The sequence below is a fragment of the Antechinus flavipes genome, chromosome 2 (genome assembly GCF_016432865.1).
Source record: "Antechinus flavipes isolate AdamAnt ecotype Samford, QLD, Australia chromosome 2, AdamAnt_v2, whole genome shotgun sequence".
Lineage (NCBI taxonomy): Eukaryota > Metazoa > Chordata > Mammalia > Dasyuromorphia > Dasyuridae > Antechinus > Antechinus flavipes.
In genome coordinates this window covers 61,997,333-62,006,792 of record NC_067399.1, presented here as the reverse complement: position 1 = coordinate 62,006,792, position 9,460 = coordinate 61,997,333, and positions in this window count along the sequence as shown.

The following is a 9,460-nucleotide window of genomic DNA, read 5'->3' as shown; positions in this document are numbered from 1 at the left end:
GATAGCTTTTCCTTCCTCAAAGGAATGGCAGAGTAGTCACCTCACTCTAATTTCCCTTAAACGAACCAAGGGGTTAATTAGCCAGTCCGGGGAGAGCCTGGAGACAGGGAGCACGTAGGTCTTTCCCTGACCTTGAATCTTTTAGACAAAGAGCAAATCACCTGGGCAGGGTGAGCGATGTGACTGTGCTGCAGCAGACACTGTCCTCTCCTTGTCCTTAACCGGAACAGGAAGGAGAGAATGCCAGCTACTGCTGATTGGACTCTCCTCCCACTGACACTGGGTCAGCTCTCCATGGGGAGGGAAGTGCCTAAGTCCATACTGATGCCCAGGGAGGAAGTCCCAAAGCTACCTCGGAGTTTTTCTAAAGGATTCTGAACGTAATGACAAATAAAAGGAGCATTCCCACATCTGCAGTGGAACAGAGAAGGGGGATTGTGCATGAGACTGTGACACACACAGGCCCACGGATATACAGCACAGGAAAACATGCATATAGACACACATCCAGACACACATTAACACACAGACACACAAACACACGCATTCAGGCGCACAAATACGCACATTAACATTCGCACACACAGACACATACACCCATAGTGACACCCACACACTCGCACCCTACATACAGCAAGCGCTTAATGAAAGCTCATGGATTTGAGGGCTGAGAAAGGACGCCTGGGCAGGGTCCTCTGGGGGGGGGGGGCAGAAACCACCAAAGTGACTGCAGGACCACCGCACACCACCACGCCTTCACTTTCACCCGGATTTGCTCCTCCACACTCAGGTCCTCCAAGGAGAGCGGGTAATCTGGCTAATGGATGCTGGTTCTCCAGTGCACAGGTAGGAAAGGGAAACACGTCTCCTCCAGACTGGCAGGGGGCGCGCCAGAGGCAGCTCCAAGCTCCAAGCTCCGCCTAACTCCCCCAAGATGAGCTGGCTCACGCCCCGCCCCCAAACGCAGGCCCCGCCCAACTTCGACCACAATCTTGCTCACGCCCCGCCCTCGCAAGCTCCGCCCAATTCCAAAGAATTACCTCATCAGGACCCAGGCCCGCCCCTCCCCCCCATCCAGGCCCCTGCTCGTATATTCCGGGATCGCTTGGTAGCCCTGCCAAACTCCACAGGCGCGGACCTTCCCAAACGCCTGAAATTATCGAAGATCTCTCCGTGGTCGATGTTATCGGGGATCTGATCGTCCTCCTCGGAGCCCGCGGTGACTGGCTACTCCCCAGACCATTGGTAGATTTAGCAGATTCGCATTCTCCAAGAGGCCGCCCAGGGCATCCCGCTGCCTGCGCCCATCATCTTCTACGTTCCCGCGGCGGGCATTCATTGGGCGCCCCTGCCGGCGCGGCTCACTTCCGGGGTGAGGCTTTGGGCGCAAGGAAGTAAAGTGCCCATCGGGAGAGGCGGCTACAGTGGCGCGGAGAGGACAAAAGTGTTCTCCTCGAGGTCTAATGCTGCTCTCTGTTCCCTAAACCGCACAAACAAGAGGGAGCATCCGCCCGGTGACCGCTGTCTTCCTAGTGCCGCTTCCCGACACCTCCCTGAACCTCAACCTTCCATCTACTAAATTATCTTGTTAACTGCAGGGAAGGGGAATTGGTGACAGGACTTAGTAACTTGCTTTCTCAGTGACTCAGGTCATGGGTTTATTTCACCCCCCACAGCACGGCTGCCCGCACCATCTCTTCAGACCAGAGTCAGCACCGTTGCCCACCTCCTGTCATCTCTCATCGGGGCTCTCATTGTCTCCTGTCACCAAGTCACCTTCCACTCAGTTACCAAGATTATTTTCTTCATTATAGTGCAGCAGCCTGCCTTCCAGTCCTTGCTTTCATGAACACTGTGTTCTGGCCAAGATGACCTCGGCTCGTTATCTGAATATGGCATCCCAGCTCACATTTGTGCAATAACTCTAAAGGTTTTCAAAGCACTTCGCGTATATTTGTTCATTTGATCCATGAGCCAGACTACTCTGTTTAGCTTTATAAAATCCTTCACATCTCGTGCCCACTTATCTTTGGAGCCTCATTATGTGTTACCTGCCATTCCCGCTCTTCCATCCAGCCAAACTAGACTTCTCTGTTCCGTAAGCATGGACCTTTCCCTCCCTTTTGCATCCCCTTTGCCTGTGTCCAGCCTTTAACCTGCAGATGGCAGAGCAGGCTGGACAAAGAAGAGTCAGGACACAAAGAGAAGTGTAATTAATTAATTTCAAAGTGAGGAACATAGCTTGCAAGCAAGGACTCATGTGCTGGGGCCCCATCCCTAATGGGAGGGACCTGGGCCAGTGTGGAAAGATCCCAGTACTTTTATCTATGGCTGCCCTGTTGACTGTAGTCCTGATAATGAGGAGTAACAGTAACAATGTGGCAAGTTTGAGTCACAGCAGGACTTCATGCTTGTTTAAGATGAGAGACCTCCTGAAGCTGGTGGGAAAACAATTCTGGGATTTTGCTGTGGTCATCTAGAGGATGAGATCATCCAGAGATCTGAAAATTGTTCTTATTCCAAGCTTAGGGCACAGCCTGATAGCTTGGGCCATAGCTCTGGGAAACAGGGTGTCTCCCAATATCTTGCCACCTGGAATGCACTCCCCTGTCACCTGAGTCTAACAGAATCCCTCACCTTTCCTGGTCCTGTCCCTCCCCCACCATTCCAACTGCTAAGGCCCTCCCTCACTAATCACCTTGTATTTGTTTCTGTATGTGTTTATTCTTTATATTGTCTTCTTTCCTGACCAACATACAAGTTACTCTGATGACAAGGAAAGTCCCCAAGACTTTTTAGATAAGCTTCTTGAATTGGCAATCACACTCCAGCACAAAGGGGTCTTCACCATTCCCAGCTGCACAATACTTATTCTTTTTTACCTCTAATAATCCCAGAGTTATTAGCATATGATTTGCATGAATAGTGCCCCACCACCACCACTACTGGCAATCCAAGTGCATTCTGGGAAATGGCATGCACAGAGTCTCTTTGTCAGTTTCCATTCCTGTAACTTCCAGCCTTTGTACCAGCCAATCATAAGCCCTCCTGATTTCTAAAAGAAATATTCTCCATCCTAGCTGGGCTGTTGCTTCTCTTAATGAAAAACGTCGGGGGGGAGGGCTACCCCAAATAAATATCTTTGCTTGAGTGGGAATCTGAACCTAAATTCTTTTTTTCTTTTTAAAATTTTGATTTAATATTTTAGTTTTCCCAGATATATACATCTTTTAAAATTTGTTTTTCAAACATTGAGTTCCTGATTCTCTGCCTTCAATTGGAGAATGGTTGGGTAAATTGTGGTATATAAATGTTATGGAATATTATTGTTCTGTAAGAAATGACCAGCAGGATGAATACAGAGAGGACTGGCGAGACTTACATGAACTGATGCTGAGTGAAATGAGCAGAACCAGGAGATCATTATATATAATACAACAATGGTACTGTTTGAGGATGTATTCTGATGGAAGTGGATCTCTTCGATAAAGATAGCTAATCCAGTTTCAGTTGATCAAAGATGGGCAGAAGCAGCTACACCCAAAGAAAGAACACTGGGAAATGAATATAAACTGCTTGCATTTTTGTTTTTCTTCCTGAGTTATTTTTACCTTCTGAATCCAATTCTTCCTGTGCAACCGAATGTGTTCGGTTCTGCACACATATATTGTATCTAGGATATATGTGCCATATTTAACATGTATAGGACTGCTTGCCATCTGGGGGAGGGGGTGGAGGGAGGGAGGGAAAAAATCAGAACAGAAGTGAGTGCAAGGGATAATGTTGTAAAAAATTGCCCTGGTATGGGTTCTGTCAATAAAAAGTTATAATTATTTAAAAAAAAAAAAGAAAAGAAAAGAAAAGAAAAAACTTTAATAATAATAAAAGAAATCCCAGTTATGTCCCCAAGGTCAAATTTTCCCATAAATGTATTTAGGGCTCAGGCCATGATGCTGTCTTCTTTTGGTTCAGTCCACCATGATACTCTGCTTGTGGTGTTGTTCCCCCCTAATGCTCCCCCATGGCACACATGTGTCTCTCTAAACCTTACTATACTTCTCCTTATAGTTAACTTATAGAGTGTTAACTCACTTGCAGAATTTAACGTTTCAGCTAAGAGCATGCCCCAACTTTTTTTTTTTTCCTTTTTTTCCAGGGTAATTGTAAGTTTCACTGAGAAACTTTTCTTTTATCTACTCTTCCACTGTATTTCATATTTAACATTCCTGGTGTCTATTGTATCCTTTCATTTTGTCTGTAACTCTGCTAGATAAACCTACTTTTTGCTAAAGAGAATGGCTATTTGAATTCTTCACATGCCTGAACCCTAACATTTGGTGCTTCTTCTAAAGTACATGACTTGGTGCCACATCATTTGCTACATCAGCTACAACAATGTATCCACTAGAACATGAGACAATTTCAAATATGAAATAATAAATTTCTACTTCAAGTACTTCAGTACTGGGTTATCATCCTCTCTACCAACTAAAAAAAAAGTTAGGCAAATGCTCCAGGTTTGAAAGCTTCATTCATGGTAGGAAGGCTGGGGTAGAAAGACAATCCAACGCTCAGGCAGGTTTCATAGGATCAGCTTAGGTTTTGGTCATGTGGAGTTACTCTCTTCCTTTTCAGGAAGAAGCTCATCTGTTTATTATCAAGAACAACCAATTCCCAGACTATCCTGTTTGTACAGAATGGTTATGAGGATGGAACTCTTTATCGGTCTCCACTGTCTGTCCTCCAACCTCTGGGCATCTTTAAACAGCCTTTGAGGAATTGATTAGCATATCTTTTAGACAGGTCTGGAACAGGATCTTCCAGGTATTCCATTTGGCTCCTCCTTGGTCTCCCTTTGAGCTCCCATCCTGAGATGGGCCACTTCCCCATCTCTCCTGAGAAAAGATGTACTTTTGATGAAGATCTTTGCTAAGTTCTCTTCAGGCCTAAAACAATGAGATATTCTTTCCCTCTCTCCCTCATAGTGTTTTCCTTCTAATGGAATTCTCCCCCCCCCCCCAATACTTATTGCTTACTCTGTCTGGCTCATCTGCTAAACTCCTCTATGGATCTACCTGCCAATCCATGGAATATCCAGGTCTCATGGCATTCCTTTCCTGGATTCTTCCAAATTTTTTTCCTTGGTCCTTTCCTCAGTAATTCTATTGCTCTCCTATGTGGGACAGTAGCAACCACAAAAACAGAGAGTCTCAAGTTAAAAAAAGAAAAAGAAAAAGAAAAAAGTGATTTGTTATGATCTCACAAGAAAAGGCAACTCTTAACAGACAAGGTGTCAGCAGAGGAGTGCAAAGCACATACTGTAAAACACAGAACCCTCCTTTCCCTTTTTATTTTTTCTCCCATTGTCTGGAGGAGTCCAGACTTAGTCTAAATGAAGAAATCTATCCAGAAACAAAAGAATAAATTGCTTTTAAAAGAAGTACTTAAATACTAATTATGAAGTGGTATGATACATGAATGTTCATCCAAAACAAAAAACATCTGAAGCTTTTTAGCTATGGTTCAACTTGTTATTTCGAAGTCTCAAGTTATAGTTAGAGCATGGGTCAAAGCCACATTCTTATGAGAGATCTTCATTCAGTTTATTCCATACATCTCCTAATTCTATTTCACATTTGCCATTCCTGGTGCCTATTTTACCTCTTCATTTTGTTTGTAACCTCTTCTTCTAAATAAACCTACCATTCGGTAAAGAGAATGCTTATAGTGAATTTGTCACATGTTGATTTCAAAGTAGGAATTGCTTCCCTGACTTTAGCACTGAGAATCTGAGGGAAGGTAAAAGGAGGATGAAAGCATTAACATCCATTCATTACCAAATGTTTTCCAAAGGTTATTTTCTGAAAGGTGAATGGGAGGATTCTGGGTTATGGAAGCTGAATAGGCAAGATGATAAAACCAAGGGTATGATCACTACTCTTTGTGGCTAAGGTGAAGGAAGGGGGGAATATTATGGGAGTTAAAGAGTTTGATAAATTGGGAGGCCTGGGTGCTGGTTGTCCCCTATGCCTGGAAGGCTCTTCCTCTTATATTGATCTCCTGGCCTCTCCAGCTTCCTTCAAGTCCCAGTTTAAAATCCCATCTTTACTAGGAAACCAATTCCCCTTAATTCCAGAGTCTTTCTTTTGCTCATTTTTTTTAAACCACTTGGCTTATATTTAGCTTGTTTGTATATATTTATTTGCATGTTATCTCTCCACTAGACTATGGGGTGTCTGAGAACAGCAATTGTCTTTTGTCTTTCTTTGTATTCTCATTGCTTAGCATGGCACCTGGTACATAGTTGGATCATAATAAATGTTGACTGAATCATTGTATTTTCTTTTTTCTTTCATTCCTTCCTTCCAAAGCATTCAAAGCCCTTATATACATGGTTCTAAAACCAGCATCTTGGTATTGTTAGATTCTTTTGCATTTGCATCTCTTAGACTGGAGGAAGAGCTGTTGCACCTAAGTCTATACTTGGAAACCATGTATTTGGTAATAGGATAGTATAGAAAAGAAGATAAAATGCTAATATATTATTGGCTTTGTAGGGGAAAGAGGACAGTGTGGGATTCATTAAAACACGGTTGTATTTAGAATAATGGAGACTTTAAAAATGCTTCATTCTTTCTAATAAATAAAAACTTTAAAAAAAATGTGTGTTGAATTTCCCCAATTTAAGGCTGGGAATTGGCTAAGAGGGAGACAATGAGCCAGATAATGTATCTGCTACAGGAATTAGAGAGATCTGGGGTCTTGCAGACAGTAATCACTGGAATCTGGATGAATCATTGAAGAGAGAGAATTTCAAAGAAGGAAAGGCTGTTGAGGATAGGGAAACTAGTTGAAAGTGCTTATGAAGAGCATGGGTAGTGTTAGACATGGAATCAAGAAGATCTGAGTTCTAAATCTGCCTCTTATTATCTGTGGGATCTTAGGAAAGTCACTTAAACTTTTTTTTAGCATTTTGTTCTTTATCTGTAAAGTGGGCATAATAACAGCACTTGTCTTACATGATTGTGAGAATCTAATTAAATAATGTATGTATCTTGCCGCTCCATAAATGCTGCTACTGCTGCTACTATTACTTTCTTCCTGGGACATGTCCAGTGAGGAGTTAGGCATGAGATCAGCAGTTTGCAATGTTAGGAAGATGGAAAGTCACAAAACTTTTTAAGAAATCATTTATTAAACATTATTAGCTTATTTTGCCCAACTCTAATTAGTTAGCAGTTTGTAAGGATTCCAACATGGGTGGGTGAACTCGCCCATCTGATTTTTAGGATTGTAATCTAAATTCTCAGTTTAAACAGCCTGGAAGCTAATGTTAACAAGGAAATCACTTCCAAAGCCCTTGCACTTTGACCCAGCTGATCTTATATTAAAGCCCAGATCTGGGATCTGATCAGGCATAACCAGTGCAGAGAGAAAGATGGGGAAGACTTTCCTGCTGTCTACGGTCTTGATGTGGGAGATGTTGGACCTCCTAATTCCTGCCCAATGTGAGCAGCTCTGCCAGGCTGCCCCAGAGTAGGGAATAATTTCTGGAGGAATGTGGGAGAGTATAAGGTTTGTGATTATTTTTTCTTTTGTTGCTCTCACTGACTGGTTGGAAAGACCGGAACTGAGAGGTTGTAGTTGGTTTTATTTTCCTGGGACAGATCTGGGTTTGCTATTAAAGACCTTATGTCTTCTACACATGTTATACACAAATTCTTCTAGGCACTGGGGGATACAGAGACAAAGACAAAACAGTACCTGTCCTTAAGGAGTTTGTAATGAAATGGACATGTGTAAGAATATATATAATATGTAAAAATGAATATGTGCTAGTTTGGGGAGGGAGTGATGAATCAAAGCCCAGGGTCTCCTCAAAACTGTGTACCTAGCTAAGGAAGGTGGGGCAATAAAATCTTTTATCTGTTGTTCCTTATTTGTCCTCTGCAAAAAACCCATCCTTTCAGATTGACAATACCTTGATAAAAGACATCCTATCTCCTTAAGTGGTTGAAAAAAAGATCTGGCGCTTTATGTCTCTATTACAGTTTACAACTTAGTAAGGTTTTAGTCTGCTAGCTAAGCCTCAAATTTTCAGGCTATAAAGTTCTCCTGAACTATAGCTATTTAAAGACTAACCTGTCAGATATGATATAAATAAAGTCTTTTGTGACTTTAAGAGGATTTTAAAGTCCTTCATCAAGGAGACAGTGTGATAGAGTGGGTGAACCTCCCAGCACAACCAGACCAAAGCCTTATTCTTTACCCAGTGCTTGTGGCTAGAATTTTACTAAAAACCATAGGCGAGTAATACAATTATCTGGGATAAGATCTGACAAGATAACGCAAGACTGACAATCAGTAACCTCTGAGGGGGAGGTTATATTATACACATGAGATTTTTGTTTATAACATGTTTTATATGTTTAAACTTATCCTGATGCAAAGGATCAACCATTAAACAAGCTTGTAGAGTCTTAGTAAACACATTCCTTGTTTAGAAACTATAAATCCTAAAAACTAATTTCTCAGGGCTGATGGCTTTGCTTACCCTTAGGTTTCAAGAAAACTGGCCAGATTACAAATTAAAGGGAGTTGACAGTATCCCAATGGTTTTAGTGCTTTTTAAGTTTAATTCATCTTGAACATCAGATGTTTCTTTTTATAACTGAGGAAGCCGAGGTCAAGAGAGATGAGGTAACTTACTCAAAGTTGTCTTAAACTTAGGTTTCTAACATTATGTCTATTGTGCTAAAACAAAAACAAAATTCCTAATATTTGTATAGTATTTCAACATATGCAAAGTGCTTTCCACATATTAATTCATTTAGACTTTTCATTTTAATGCCCTGTCCTCATTTGATTGTCAATACTAACAATTCTCAAAAACTTCTAGTGTCATAGAATGATCTGGAAGGCATTTTAGAGGTCCTTAAACTTAATTCTTTCAGGGCTAAATTGAGTCCCAGTGAGGGGCTGAGGTGTTACATACAAAATGGCAGAGTCAAGGTTCCATAATGGTATTTGGGCACTTTGCTGATTTGAAACTTGTCAAATTTTGTATTCAATACAGTTGGAGAGGAAAAAAGTGCTTCAGCCCTTGAGGCTTGATGGGCAGCTGTCATATTTGATTGTTGTGTTTGAGAATAGAGATGTGAGGTCATCTAGGAGTATTGCTTAATCTGTTCTGGCATTGCTATTGCCTTCAGCTGTGGTCAGCTCTTCCCCAGTGAAGGCTGCAGTGTGCAGGAATGTCAGATTGGAGCCCATGAAGCTGAAGTTATGTCTGTTGGTGGAAGAAGCACAACTCCTATAAGATGATGTGACTTCAGTGTATAATCTCTTGTCTACCACTGAGCAACTGGCATGATCAGCAAAAGGAAAAGCAGCAGTGGTGGTGGAGGAGGAGGTAGTAGTTGAGGACCCAAGACTCCTGGCAACTTTGAGCCCTGGGCAG